This window comes from Puma concolor, chromosome B1 (assembly GCF_028749965.1).
Source record: "Puma concolor isolate L17-30 chromosome B1, mPumCon1.1.hap2, whole genome shotgun sequence".
NCBI lineage: Eukaryota > Metazoa > Chordata > Mammalia > Carnivora > Felidae > Puma > Puma concolor.
The window spans coordinates 178,746,232-178,760,051 of record NC_141670.1 but is presented as its reverse complement, the minus strand read 5'-3'; positions in this window follow the sequence as shown (position 1 = coordinate 178,760,051).

Here is a 13,820-nt window from a genome sequence, read left to right as displayed (position 1 = left end):
ACTTGACTAAACACTATCAATTGTGAAGGGCAGTATACCTAAGGGACATCTTTATGTTCATCTAGTCACTGGGTCCAGATATAGCATAGAGAAGTAAGCCCAGGCCAGATTGACATATACCAATTCATATGGAGAGTATATCTGGTTCTTACATTTCATGTTAAACAGAAACTGAAAAAAAAAAAAAACCACAAATCTTCTGGTATATAGAAATAAATATTAGGAGAATGCGTAATTATTAAGAAGATATAAATACACTCTAATGATCTGAACTACAGAATATACTTAAGAATTGTTAGTATTTATATGTATATATGTTTTACTTAAGCTGTAGAGAACATATTTTGTTTGGTAACTTTTAAATGAATGTGTGTTTTTGCTATTTCAGTTTTTTTTCAGGGATTTATAAATCTGTTGGGATAATTAGGTCTTTAGAGAGGTGAGAAAGGATGAAAACAAAACATTATTGAAGTATAATGGTGTCAAGAGAATGATAAGGAACAAAGTTACAGAACAAGGAGCCATGTTCAAAATTATAAAGTGTATTTCATATAGTACATAACAAAAACTATTTTTAATCTGCTAAGTTTCTAGTTTCAACTCTTTAATTCAAAATTAAAATCATAATTGAAGTTGCCATTATTTATTTATTTTTATTGAGGTATAATTAAAGTTTCCTTTATTGGTTTAATCACAAAAGCACAGAAAACTGTAGTACATTTAGAAAACTACAAAGGGCAGTCAAACAAATTGAGAAATTCAAAAGTTTTGGCCAAGTAATAGTATTTTGGTAAGCCATCACAAACAACGCAACAGGAAAAATTGAACTAGGAAAGGAAGGCACATTTTAATTCATTTCTTCGACATGTATTTATTGAACACATAGTATGTGTCAGGTACTCGTCGATGTATTTGGAACATAACAATGAATAAAACAGAAAAAGATCCCAGCCTCAGCCATCAAACAGTGAACTGAATGGAAGAGGTGAACATTATTACCAGATGAAAGCAACATTTGGAAGGAGAGTCGAAAGAAGCTAAACCCACAACACATGCGTGGCAAGAAATCTGCTAACAAAACACATTACACAACACTTCTGAATGACTCCCTGCCTCGGGGAAATACAAAATAGAACACAAGGAGGGAAAATTCACCCAGAACTGCAATCATAACAACTATAAGAAAAATGGCACTGAATAAAAGAAACGCAGTAAAAATATTGTAATAGAATCAATCCCAAGCGGCATACAAATTAGACTTTCTAAGAAGCCAGGAAGGGAAAGCCAAATGACAACAAAGAAAATGAGTGGTCAGGATCAATCATCCATTTTAAGCCTCAGGCTCTGATTATCTATGAGAATCAATGCTGTGTATATGTGTGTGTGTATATATATATGTATATACATACCCACCTGTGTATACAAACACACACATGTAAACACATGTATATCTATTATATAGCAGCCACTAGAAATATGGCCTTTAACTGCATGGCAATATAGTGTTCCAAGGAATTTTACAAAAAAATTTATATATATATAATATATATATATATATATATGGCATACAACCTTCACATAGAATGACACATTTTGTTCCAAAATTCAGCTGTTTTCCAAGAAACAATAGTCATTTTGAACATTCAGCATGGCTTGTACATTACAGGTTTGTTTTTTTCCTTTTCATGATTCCATATTCTCTGGAGGTACAGATATTATTATTAAGTAAAGGTTTACATTTAACTTAATCAGGTTACTGTATGTAAACTAGCACACAAAAAAAGTGTAGGTAGGCTCTTTTTCAGGAGCTCGGCTAAGCTAGAGACATGGCTGAGCCACCAGGGCAGCCAATTAAAGCAATAAGGAGCCAAAATGAAAGTAATATTAAAGCCTGTAATCACAAGAAACCCAACCAAGGCCATGTGCCAAGTCCCCTGTTTCATTTCTCCCAAAGAATGGCACACCAGTTAAGGGTCTGATGGATCAACACGGGTATGGGGTCATGGTCTCTGTGTCTTATTTTGCCCAGGGATCCCCCAACCAAAATCTCTGGTAGTTTTCTGGACCCTGGGTGGCAGCTGGGGGCAAGGGAGGAAGGTTAGGAATGGAAAAGTACTGAGTATTGATTCAGAATGGAAAAAAAGTACCTTCAAGCATTTCCCCTCCTCTTCTCATAAAGAGACCTTGGCAGAGGTGCCCGAGGAGGATCTCTGCCAAAAGCCCCAGATAAAGAGACCTGGGAATGCAGATGTCTAAGCTAGGAAGGCAAAAATGCATAAAAGCGTGACCCGCCAGAAGGGCCTGAGTCCTTGACTGCAGCCCTTTTCAGAGACTGCAGTGCATTGGCTGTAAACCAGTCTGTTGGGCGGGCAGCTTTCCTTGCTGAGGCCTGCCAGACAAAGCCTTTGTAATCATCTCTGGCACGACTTGAAAATCCCACGTAAGTTTTAACTATGAGGCAAACTCCTCACTACATTTAAGCTCAACATGAATTAGAAAAACCCAGGATAAATGTCACAACCATGGAAAATGCTTGAAAATAAATAAATAAACATGTTGGAGAAGTTGCTGTTTCTTAACGAATCCTTGTGGCTACTATCTCGCCCTGTAATTAGAAGAAAATGCCTCATGTTTTTAGGATGTTGTTTACATTTTTTTTTAATTTTTTTTTTCAACGTTTATTTATTTTTGGGACAGAGAGAGACAGAGCATGAACGGGCGAGGGGCAGAGAGAGAGGGAGACACAGAATCGGAAACAGGCTCCAGGCTCTGAGCCATCAGCCCAGAGCCCGACGCGGGGCTCGAACTCCCGGACCGCGAGATCGTGACCTGGCTGAAGTCGGGCGCTTAACCGACTGCGCCACCCAGGCGCCCCATGTTGTTTACATTTTGAACGGGAAGGGAAAAAGAACTTGTCTTCATAATTCATTCAGCTGCCTATAGTAGAAATCAAGAAAGCCTTCTTGATTGGCCTTATTTCCAAACTTTTCATATTTAACTCATAAAAAAGTACTGTAAGTTTTAATTCCTCAATACTTCATTCTATCCACAGTTTGCCATTTTCTTCACCCACCAACATATGCCAGACTAGTGTCATTTAGCATCTAGACAGCTAATGATGTCTATGGATTAATGTCTCTGCATTCACCTCTAAACCAGTATCTGCAAAATACAACCTGATCATGCCATCTTCCACCTCCCAATGTTCTCAATTCCTGTATCTTTCCATAGTCTGCAAAAGCAGTCCAAAGTCTACTTGGCCCTACGTGACATACCCATTGCCTAACTCCCTATATTCATCTTTGCATAATTGTTCCTATACCTTCCAGATACACTAAAGTATTCCAGTTCCTCAAACACTGCACACTCCCTCTTATCTCAGAGCTTCTGTGCATGCTGTTACTCTGTATCCTCTCTAACTCCCATCTCTACTCAACTCATTCTGTGCTTGTAGCTTGTTGATTTTCTTCACATCCATTATCACACTGAGCATCATATATAAAGTTGCTTATTTCATTAAAGACTGTTACCCATGAGACTGTAAGTTTTAAGATAGCTGTAACTATGGACTTGTGCTCCTCATCTAGTTGTTTTCCATCAAGAAAAGTTGATCAGTGAGTATTTTTGTAATGAATGGAATCCATATTCATGGTATTGGCTTCCTGATCTTTCTTTTTTATCTTCTGGGATTGACTCTTTTAGATATGCATTTGATTCTACACAAATGACTTTTCTAGTTCATTATACATGTCTACAGAAATAAATCATATGATGCCTTAAGAAAACAGGGGAGATAAACTATAACCCAGTGTGGACCTTCCTGTAAGAAAGCTAGGAACATTTTTCACTATTCAATGGCCTTCAATGTGTTTGTTGCAGAAAAAAAAAAAAAAATTAGAGACGAGTACATTAGGGTTTGTATATAAATGAATTCCTGTGTATATTGTCATCTCCAAGTCTGTGGCAACATAAGAAATTACCAGAGATATAATTTCATCATAAAAACAATACTTTCCTCTTCTCAGTGACTAGATACTATGCTACAAAATAAAATCTTAAATATAGTCTCATTGTATTTATATTACTATAAGTATTTTCTTTATAGAAGTATAGTTCATGGCTATGTATGTATCTTTTCCCATTAAACCTATAAGTCTCAGTAAGCCTCAGAAGTGTAACAGAGAAAGAGACTTGGAAAATGGGTGGTGAGAAGGCAAATGATGCAGCGGATACGGACAATAGTTTCTCAGGAAATTAAAAATAGAACTACCCTATGATCCAGCAATACCACTTCTAGGTATGTGTTCAAAATAATTGGAATCAGGATCTTTAAGATATATTAATTAGCACTTCAGTGTTCATGGTAGCACTATTCACAATAGCCAAGGTAAGGAAACAACCTAAATACCCGTTACAGATAAAGAGAATGTGGTATATACATACAATGGAATACTATTCCATAGTATACTATATGGGTACTATACTACATGGAATACTATACATATGAATTCCATACTATACTACACTATACTATACTATATGGAATACCTATACATACTTTATGGAATACTATTCAGTTTTAAAAAAGAAGGAAATCCTGCAATATGTGACAATATGGATGAACCGTGAGGACATCATGGTGATTAAAATAATTGTAGAGAGACAAATACCACATGATTCCACTTGCATGAGGTATTTAAAATAGCCAAAATCAAAATCAAAGAATCGAATAGTGGTTGCTAGGGGTAGGGGAACAGGGAAATGTGGAGTTACTAATCAAGGGGAATAAAGATTCAGATAAGCAAGATGAATAATCCCTAAAAATCTCCTGGACAGCATTGTCCCTATAGTCAACAAATAATATATTAAACACTTAAAATTTTAAGAAGATGTATTTAAAGCTAATTTTTCTTTGCCACAGAAAAATAAAATAATAATTTTAAAAAACTTAGCCAGACTGTTGGGGAGAAATAAGTTCTTTCTTTACAAAGAGTCCTTATGTGTGATTTATAAATTGAATTTTAATGAGACTTTACAACACAAAAGGAAGGTGACTTTTTTAAAATAATGTTTTTGTTTATTGCTTTTTATTTAAAAAATTTTTTTTTTAATTTATTCTGAAAACAGGAGAGAGCACAAGCAGGGGAGGGGCAGAGAGACAGAGAATCCCAAGTAGGCTCAACACTTTCAGCACAGACCCAATGAGGGGCTTGAACTCACAAACCGCGAGATCATGACTTGAGCTGAAATCAAGAGTTGGTGGCTTAACCGACAGAGCCACCCAGGGACCCCTCAAAGAATGTTTTTAGAACAAAGACATTTCTCATGTGTTCATTTTATAGTTTTCATAAAGACAAAACCCAATAAATGTAGACTGCTAAATTTGTTTTCTATTATATGATTACTTTGTAAAGACAGAGAAATTTGGTCCAACTCAGCACTTTACAGATAAATTAATAATATGATTTTATACTACTTTGGTTCACTGATCTGACAACCTTATGGTGATTATTAATACGAAGATAATTTGAAAAATCCATCTAATCATAAGGTTTGCATTTAAATTCTTAAGGTACATAGGCCACACTTCCACCTCCATGAAAGAATCTCTGACAAAGAAATATAAAAGTGCTTAATAACCTTTGAACCATGGCTTTTAGAGTGCTTACACTTTAATAGTCCCTCAAGAATTGTGTGTGTGTGTGTGTGTGTGTGTGTGTGTGTATTTGAATTTATATATATTTACTGTTTGTGTGTACATATCCCCTCACATATGTTTAGGTTGACATCCAAAATTTTTGTCATAAATGTAAGTAGTTGCATATGTAATTTCTGATGTATTATAAATATTGAATTTAAAAATAAAATTGCACACAACTCATTTAAATATTTCAACTGAATCTAAATGTCATGGCAATTTGATACATTTAAAGGAAGATGAAAGTTGAAAATTAAATTACTAAAAACCCTGGAGCAAAAATCAGACATCCCAGTGTAGATTATGACATGTGCGACAAGAACAAGTTAGAAATGCATAGACATGAATCCAGATTGCTAGAACTCTCCCACATCACCAAGGCCTGCTATGAATTACTTAGTGAAGGCACATGGCAAGCTAATGTCAGATTGCTATAGTTACAGACGGAATGTTTGTTCCCATCCAAAATTCTAATGTTGAAACCTAATCCCTAATGTGATAGAATGTCAAAGAGCCTTTGGGAGCTGAGCAGGTCCTGAAGGCTCCGTTCCAGGATTCATTAGTGCTCTTATATTAAAGAGACCTCAGAGAGCTCCCTTGTCCTTTCCTTCATGTGAGGATCTTGGAATTCTCAGCCTTTAAAACTGTAATGAAGAAATTTCTGTCTACCCAGTTCATGGTATTTTGCTACAGCAGCCCAAATGGACTGAGACAGGAATCTACTCAGTAAGTAGTTATAGCATAATATACTCGTTCTGGATAGTACTATGCTTATAATTTTCATGACAGTCTATGGGTTCAAGTATTGTCAAGTGTTTCTCTCATTAACTTAGTACATTTTCTTACGATTATATTTATTTTGTTTTAATTAGGGACACGATAGCTCACCTTGATGCAGTCTTTTCTTATTGTTTATATCTCTCCTTGTTTTCAACTCCTCCAAATTTTCCACCCTTCAGTAAACACAATAATTAATTTCAGTCACTGGAGTACAGTGTAATTTTGGCAATCTGGCCTTATAAACAGAGCTATAGTTATTAATCAACACGACACAGTATTCTTGAGATGAAATGGTTTATAAATCCATTTATCATTCCCTACCTCTATTTTCCACATTCAGCTGAAGGAAAAGGGTACTTCTTATCATTGTAGTATTTCCTACTGGTAAATGAAGTGCCCGTCGGGATGAGTATAGGTGAGACATAGCATGAGATGAGAGATTAGAATAGATGATGCTGTGGTCATTGCCTGAATTACTCTGCAGTTGGGTAGGAAGGGTAGGCATGCTAGTGATTTGAAAATAATTAATGTTTCTCCATGAATACCTTTCTTAAATCAAAAAATGACATAAATACAAAAGGGACTAGAGGTCTGAAAATTACGAGTGGAAAGACCAATCCATGATGCAGTCAATATTTATTACAAGCAGAACATACTTTAAGATTGATGTCTACAACATTGCCCTCAAGGCTTACACTACCATTTTAACTCACTGCCTCATAAACAACATAAGGCTGTTTTATGGGTGATATCAGCCATTCTTTATTCCTACTATAGATGTCCACTGTTGAGGAATAGGTCACCTCTCTAAAAATAGACTTCTGGTGCTGTCAGCTAGAAATAAAATGATATCATCCAGGTGACAAAAATTCTCAAAAGATCAGTCCTTGATAATGGTAGATTCCAGAATCACATTATTAAAATCACGTCATTTGACAGAATCTGATACGAAATATGAATGTTAAGGCATGCGTTCAAACTTGATTTTATTATTGTTAGAACAAGTGGTTTGTCCCTTTGACAAACCAGAGTTAAATCCACAACTATGGTATAGTAATCTAACTTTGTTTGGAAAATGAGGTATGCTTTATACTTATTTAAACAAAATATATAATTATGAGTTGGTGATACTATACCAAGTAAGAGTGTTAAAAACTTTTTTTTTAATTTGGATAATTCTATATACTCTGAAGTTCAAATCCTAAAGGAAAATTTTTCTATTCAACTATGATAATCATGAGTATTTGGCATTTTTCAAACCATGATGTGCTAACTAATAACTTTGCCTAAAGAAGACAGAAAAAAAATCACATATTTTAAAACATCTCAAAATAGTACTTATATCCAACTACAGATGAAGCATGTATATAATAATACAGAAAGTGTCTACAGTACATAAAATAAGGAAGCATTTCAACACTATGGGTAGCAATCTGAAAAAGACAAAAATGTCTGTAGAAATACATGAAAAAAAATGGGGTGCCTAGATAGCTCAGTTGGTTAAATATCCAACTCTTCGTTTTGGCTGAGGTCACGATCTCATGGTTTGTGAGATTGAGCCCCACGTCGGGCTTTGTGGTGACAGTGCAGAGCCTGCTTGGGATTCTGTCTCTCTCTCTCTCTCTCTCTCTCCCTGCTCCTCCCTCTCTGCTCTGCCTATCAAAATAAATAAAATGAACTTAAAAAAAGAAAGAAATGAAAAAATAATACTTCAATATTATTCATATTCCTTGCCTGTAGTTATTATCATTATTAATATAATTCGGCATTGTACCCCAGATATTCATGAAAGAGAGTAAGCTGCTTTTTTAATAACAAAAAATATTTCAAGATTATGATGTTGCACAACTCTAAACATAATTTGTTTATAATATATTTTTAAAATATTACTAAAATATTTTCAGGAGCTATGACATTTAGATAACAAAAGGCATTCTTGAAAATTGATGGTAAATGCTAAAATAGATATAACTTCTTAAAAAGTTGAATATATAATATATCCATAGCTATTTTATTCAGTTTTTCATTGCTGCAACATGCCCACTTATGGCATGAACTGATGGAGCTTATTTCCATTATTCAGAGTATATGAATTCTGCCTGTGATAAGATAACTTTTTAAAAAGTCTAAATTTTAGGCCTATTATCGAAGAGCAGCTGTTTTTTTTTTCCTTTTTTTTTTTTTTTTAATGGTGGGATCTTGTTAAATGTTAATGGTCATAACATAAACCGTATTGACATGCATAATTAATTTGAGCCTCAAAACAACTTTATCATTACCATCAACTTTAGGAGTAGCAACTTTGATGAGTTGGTTACTTCATAAATAACTTTGACCCTAATTTTCTTATCCAAATATTGTAGGGGTTTATTTTGCATTCTTTATTTAATTTCTAATGACATTCTCTAGATAGTTGTCACTTCCTTTCATGATCTCCCATTTGTTTCATTTTGGTATGTTTTCTTATTCCTTTAAGTGCTATATTTTATTTATTTTATTTTTTGTTTTTATTATTTATTTTTGAGAGAGATACAGAGAGAGAGCAGGGGAGGGGCAGAGAGAGGGAGACAGAGGATCCAAAGCGGGCTCTGTGCTGATAGCAAAGAGCTACATATGAGGCTTGAACTCATGAACTGAGAGATCATGAACTAAGCGGAAGGCAGAAGCTTGACTGACTGAGCCACCCAGGTGCCCCTAAGTGCTGTATTTTATTTTGACTTATCCATTAAGAAATAAATTATGCTACAAGATTATATTATTTAAGTTAGTACTGCTTTTAAGTTCGAGACTATCTATATAAATGAGGAAGATGGTACCACAATTCTTTAGGCTTTTGAGAATTCTGCATTTTCAAAGGAGTATCTTACTTTCCCAGAGCTGTCCTGAGATTCACATTGCTCGAATCTGCTAAATCATGTGTCACATATTTATGTATTTTCCAACTACCATTTTTTTTTGCTATGTCTCTTCTCTGGTTCACTCAGTTCATGAGTTCGTGTTTAAAAAGATCTGTACAATGGTTTTAATAAAATGTTGGAGCCGATTAAAAGTAAATCCATATGTGTATAATTCCTTCGTTAGCTCAGAGAATTATTTTTGATCATTATCTTGAAAAATAACAAAGAATAATGAATCCTACTTTCCCATTTCAAAATTTACTACCAAGCTACAGTAATTGTGGTATTGGCCTAAAGACAGATATACAGAGCAATGCAACAGAACATAGAGTCCAGGAGTAAGCTCTTAACATTTGTATTGATTTTCTTTTTCTTTTTTTTTTTTAATTTTTTTTAAAATTTTTACTTCTGAGACAGAGAGAGACAGAGCATGAATGGGGGAGGGGCAGAGAGAGAGAGGGAGACACAGAATTGGAAGCAGGTTCCAGGCTCTGAGCCATCAGCACAGAGCTGGACTTGGGGCTTAAACTCACAAACCGTGAGATCATGGCCTGAGCCGAAGTCGGTTGCTCAACTGGCTGAGCCAACCAGGCAACCTTGTAGTCAGCTGATTTTCAACAACTGTGCTTAGAAAATCGAATGGAATAAGAACAGACTTCTCAGGAAAGGGTGCTAGAACAACTGTATATCCTTATGCCAAAAAGAGAGACAGAGGGAGAGAGAGAAGTTGGAGTCCCATTTCAAACCATACACAATATTAATTCAATAGAAGTCATATACCTAAATGTAACAGAAGAAGCTATAAAAATCTTAGAAAAAAATATAGTAGTCCATCCGTGTTATTGGAATAGGCAATGGTCTCTTACATGTGACACCAAAAGCACAAGTGACAAATATTTAGAGATAGAGATAGATGTAGATATCAATAAAGTGGACTTCCTCCAAGTTAAAAATGTTTGTGCTTCATAGGACAATGTCAAATTTTGAAAGGTAAGATATGAAATAAGAGAATATATTTATAAATCATATTCAATAAAGAACTTGTACTCAGAACTCTTCTAAGTCAATAATAAAATAAAAATATTCGAATTTTTAATAGGCAAAGGATTTGAACACATAGTTCTCAAAAACATATATGTGTGTGTATATATATGTATATATATATATATATATATATATATATATATATATACATGTATATATATACATGTATATATAGAGAGAGAGACAGAGACAGACAGACAGAGAGAGAGAGAGAGAGACATGCCCAACATCATTATTCTTTAAGGACATGCAATTCCAACCTACAATGAGTTGCCACTTCATACCCATTATGAGAGATAAAATCAAAAGGACAGATAATTGCATCAGAGAGCATGTGAAGAAACTGAAATCCTCATATATCGCTGATATGAATTTTGGAAATGTCACAAAATGTTGAACATATAAGTACCATATGATCCAGCAATTCCACTTCTAGATAAATACTGAAGATAAAAAATAACAACCACAGAAAACTGTATATGAATGTTCATAGCAGCATTATTCTTAATAGCTAAAATGTATAAACAGTCTAAATGTCCATCAACAGATGTATAGATGAATAGATGAAACATGGTATATCCATACAATGGAATAGTATTTCACAGTAAAAATGAATAAATTAATGATAAATGCTCTAATATGGATGAACCTTGAAATCATTGTGGTAAGGAAAATAAACGAGCCATATATTCTGTGATTCTCTTTATATGAAATGTGCAAAACAAACTAATCCATGGAAATAGAAAATAAGTTTGTGGTTGTCTAGGGCTGGGCAGGTTTGAGGGGGAGAGATGTTAAAAGTAACTGTTAATAGGTATGGGATTTCTTATTGGGGTGATGAAAGTATTCTAAAATTAACTGTGGGAATAGTGTACAATTACATGAATATACTACAACATATTGAGCAGTACACTTTAATTTTTTTTTTTTAACCTTTATTTATTTTTGAGACAGAGAGAGACAGAGCATGAACGGGGGAGGGTCACAGAGAGAAGGAGACACAGAATCTGAAACAGGCTCCAGGCTCTGAGCTGTCAGCTCAGAGCCCGACGCGGGGCACGAACCCACCGACCGTGAGATCATGACCTGAGCCGAAGTCGGACGCTTAACCGACTGAGCCACCCAGGCGCCCCTTGAGCAGTACACTTTAAATGGGTGAATTACATGTTATGTGAATTAGATCTCAAAATATGTGTAAAACATTATAGCTAATTGCCATAAAATTATATTGAAAGAGTCAATAAAATCTGAAAAGTCCAAATAACAGGTATGTTTCCAGTTTTTTTCATGGCTAAGACTGACTCATCATCACCAGGAGCATTTTTGCCGACAATGCTTCTAAGCCTTTTGTGACCCGATATGGGGATCTAGTAAGAAATTAACACAAAAAGTAATCTTATATACTTGGCAAAGAATTGGTTCCACATACAGAATCAGAAAAAAAAAAATGTGTTTTCCTGGATATCCTCATCTATCTAACAATAATGGCAACAACCAAACCATAGTAGTGGTAGTTAATAGATATTAAATGTTTAATATGTTAAATATTAAATAACAGTGCTACAGAAACACTGTTCTAAGGGTTTTACAAACATTAAATTTTTGATCTTCACCATAGCACTGTGAGTTTGAAACCATTATATTCTTCATTTTACAGGTAAGCACACAGAAGTTCAATAAGTTGTCTGTGATCACGCCGCTAGTGAGGATAGGATTAGAATTATGACTGTCTGGTTTTGGAGTTTGTGTTTTTAATTAGTATGCTTTCAATAGCAACATTGGTTGTATAATATCTATGGAATAGCTATGGAATAATATCTACGGAATCATAAAGGGGTGAACAAAACCCCCAAAACAGCCTTCAAATATTAGGAGCTTTTCAAAGAATAAAAAAAAATTATGAATATTAGTGGAATCATAAAATCAGAAGATAGAAAGGAAGTCCACCATCTGGATTATGCTGGTGAATGTTACACTAAAACTAATTAGACAGAGGGTATAATAGTATATTTAAATGATAAATTAGACAAACATCCTAAAAGATGAAAGTTAATATGCTGGGGCAATTCCTCATCTCATAGGAAATTAAACCTCTTCTGATTATAATAGCTCTTACTAATTATTATAAAGTACAAAAGAGAAAAAATATACATTTTTAACAATGCTAATAAATCACTTCTCTATATAATCATGACAAGATTATATGCCAGGTATTGCTGGCTATACAAAAGTTAAGAATACCTGCCTTATGGAAAAGCAAACTTATTTTCTTAATTTATAGATGTCTGTAAAATCTATCTAGAGTTGTTACTATATAACAAATAAAGATTTTTGTCTGAAGAGTATCAACCTAATGCAATTTGAGTCAATTTGGACCATGCCACAGGTCTAGGTTTCAAAGGAGACAAAGAAAAAAAATGATACCTAGCAATTTTACCTAAACTTTAGAGATTATAAAAGTTGCAACTATGGTAAAGTGTATTCTAAGAAAAATAGTTAATATTGTATAAATATATGTGCAGGTAATTTTAATCTGATAGCATTACTAACACTTAAATAATTATGTCACAAGTAATATATGTCTTCTGGTGTCTCAAATTCCATTTAGTTTGCCATTTCTATTATTCAAGTACATTGATTTCCTTAATCAATATATAGTCAATAACTAGAGGTTGAAACAAAGTATTTGTCAATAGTTTAATTAGACAAAGTTTTGAGGCACTGAATAATGCTAATGAAATTTTTCCTCTCGCATATAAAGGTATCTTTGACATCAAAGGACCCAGCTATCAAATATGTAGCTGAGATGCTGTAAGAATATTGTGAAGATGGGACGCCCAGGTGGTTCAGTCGGTTGACTGTCCGACTTCAGCTCCGGTCATGATCTCAGGGTTTGTGAGTTTGAGTTCCTCATCTGGCTCTTTGCTGACAGCTCAGAGCCTGGAGCCTGCTTCGGATTCTATGTCTCCCTCTCTCTCTGCCCCATCCCCATTCATGCTGTCTCTCTGTCTTAAAAATAAATAAAAACATTTAAAAAAATAAAAAAAAGAATATTGTGAAGGTTAACTGAATAATGAAACTATAGATCAGTATATATGAAATTGGAACCATTCAGGGAAAATAATCAGAGGCATTATATATTTCATCTAATTTTGGTTTATTCCACAAGTATTTTTATACTGATTTAATGAACGTATCTTTTATCATAACCATGTGTATGTGTATATATTTTAAGGAGGTAAAATAAAATTACATAGTCTTTAGCTATAATGTAGTTGTCTCCTGAAATCAGCTTGCATTCTGCTTTTTAAATATAAGTGCAAACTTTATAACATAAATACAGAGTTATAAGTGCTTCTACATTATTGATATTTGAGACCACACCTAAAGATTGTATAAGT